This window comes from Scylla paramamosain, chromosome 2 (assembly GCF_035594125.1).
Source record: "Scylla paramamosain isolate STU-SP2022 chromosome 2, ASM3559412v1, whole genome shotgun sequence".
NCBI lineage: Eukaryota > Metazoa > Arthropoda > Malacostraca > Decapoda > Portunidae > Scylla > Scylla paramamosain.
In genome coordinates this window covers 33649317-33651816 of record NC_087152.1, presented here as the reverse complement: position 1 = coordinate 33651816, position 2500 = coordinate 33649317, and the positions used below count along the sequence as shown (strand labels likewise).

At 44.7% G+C, this 2500-nt stretch overlaps 1 protein-coding gene and 1 long non-coding RNA gene across 2 annotated transcripts in view; one reads left to right on the top strand and one right to left on the bottom strand.

Moving 5' to 3' along the window:
* The window catches only part of LOC135113827 (gonadotropin-releasing hormone receptor-like), a 224818-nt gene that overhangs the window by 8284 nt on the left and 214034 nt on the right, over positions 1-2500 (top strand).
* The window catches only part of LOC135113829 (uncharacterized), a 222729-nt gene that overhangs the window by 140843 nt on the left and 79386 nt on the right, over positions 1-2500 (bottom strand). The window lies entirely within an intron of this gene.

Genomic DNA, 2500 nt, shown 5'->3' with positions numbered 1-2500 from the left:
CTCTCTCTCTCTCTCTCTCTCTCTCTCTCTCTCTCTCTCTCTCTCTCTCTCTCTCTCTCTCTCTCTCTCTCTCTGAGTGTCTTATGGATAAGAAAATAATGGTGAAATCTGAAACGGTTTGAGCCTTACGAGAGAGAGAGAGAGAGAGAGAGAGAGAGAGAGAGAGAGAGAGAGAGAGAGAGAGAGAGAGAGAGAGAGAGAGAGAGAGAGAGAGAGATGAAGGAGGAAGTCGAGTGAGAGAAAGAGGAAACGGAGGTCAAGCAGAAAAGGTTGAAAAAAATATAAAAAAATAAAAACTTTGAAAAGACGAAATGCTCCCCCAAGGGGAGAACTGAATGAGAGAGAGAGAGAGAGAGAGAGAGAGAGAGAGAGAGAGAGAGAGAGAGAGAGAGAGAGAGAGAGAGAGAGAGTAATGATTCTCTCGTCGCGACACTCTCTATGAGGACACGTGGTGCTCTTGTTTCTGTTTTGAGACCAACATATTAAAATATGTAGTAATAGTGGTGGTGGTGGTGGTGGTGGTGCTTGTGGCGATGGTGGTGGTGGTGGTGGTACTATGGTGCCAGAAGAGAATAAGGAGGCAGAAGAGGAAGAGAGAGAGGGGAGGAAGAAATATAAGAGGGGGAGGAGAATACATGCACTTTCATAACTGTTCCATTTTAAGAGTTTTGTTGCCGCAAAGTGTGGTGCACTGCTGTCTTTCTTTTGAGCCTCCTTTCTTCTCCCTCTTCTTCTTCTTCTTCTTCTTTTTCTTCTTCCTCCTCCTCCTCCTCCTCCTCCTCCTCCTCCTCCTCCTCCTCCTCCTCCTCCTCCTCCTCCTCCTCTTCCTCTTCCTCCTCCTCTATCTCTTCTTTCTCCTCCTCTTTCCCCTCCATCTCCTTCTCCATCTCTTCCTCCTCCTCCTCCTCCTCCTCCTTCTACTTCTTCTATCCTTCTACTTTACTACCCTGTCTCTCATACTATGTAGTTAGTATAGAATAGTTAACCAAGCAACCTAGTAAGGACCCCAGGGTCTGTTGTTGCTTGGTCTTTCCTTTGTATTCCTCTGTATTCCTCCTCCTCCTCCTCCTCCTCCTCCTCCTCCTCCTCCTCCTCCTCCTCCTCCTCCTCCTCCTCCTCCTCCTCCTCCTCCTCCTTCTCCTCCTCCTCTTCTTTCTCCTCCTCCTCCTCTTCTTTCTCCTCCTCCTCCTCCTCCTCCTCCTCCTCCTCATCTCCGATCTTGCTTTAGCTTTTTTATTAGCTTGCTTCCTTCCGCTCTCTCCACCTTCCTTCTTGGTTTCCTTCTTTCTTCCTGGACTCCCTCTCAGTAATTTCACAATTTTTCAAGCAAGTGTGCTACATTTTTTTTTTCGTAAGGATATCTCTCTCTCTCTCTCTCTCTCTCTCTCTCTCTCTCTCTCTCTCTCTCTCTCTCTCTCTCTCTCTCTCTCTCTCTCTCTCTCTCTCTCTCTCTCTCTCTCTCTCTGTGTGTGTGTTGAAGAATCTACCTTATTTATGGCTTGAAACACTTTAAACTTGTGGCTTAAAACACTTTATACTCATGGCTTGAAATACTTTAAAAAGTATCAAAATATCGTATGAAAATAAATTGGCCTTTCCTTTCACATCTCTCTAACTACTGCTGCAGTGTCCAATACTAAAGTGTACTCTTTGAAAAGTTCAGTATGCTGCAGCAGCATCTGACCTCGTTAAACTTCGGGAGACGCGGTGGCAGAAATGAAGGGACTAGGCAAGGCAGCCCGAGGTATACGTATCTTGCTTTGCTTGATAGAGTGGCCATGCCATAATTAGCTTCACACCAAACTGTGCACAGACCTGTTGGTTGCCCAAGGGCCATTTTTGACCACACATGTTAAGACGGGGACAAAAGAATTTTTATGTTTATTTGGTATATCGAAATACGACGTACTGTCAAGTGCATGGCTATGTATGCGTACTAAAATAGGGTTATGCGAATACTATTAGGAGTTTGGATGTGCATACAAATCATATGCTACTTAGTGTATGCTGAATAGTGCTAGTATACTCTAAACGCCAGAGAGAAATGCTCTGAAATCACGCATAAAAGAAGTCTGTTTTCAGTGGAAGGGCGAGGCCAGCGTATAATAACAGGTTGGTTACACCCTTCTGGAAACGAGTATAAAAATGTTGCCTTTTTTTTTGCCATAACAACGTCAAAATCGGAAGTCCCTCTCTCCCTTTGATCCATTTGAAGAAATAAACCAAACAAAAGGGATATATATCCAATAACATACAAATTACTAACATTCATTACATTTTTTTTTCTGAAGATAAAGCGCTCTCTCTCTCTCTCTCTCTCTCTCTCTCTCTCTCTCTCTCTCTCTCTCTCTCTCTCTCTCTCTCTCACACACACACACACACACACACACACACACACGAGCGCGCTGGCTTAAGTGTTCGCGTGAGAATTTCCATCTTTAAGCTGCGTGGCGGGTGACGGAAGGATTTTTGCTCTTTGACACAAAATCAGCGAGGCGAT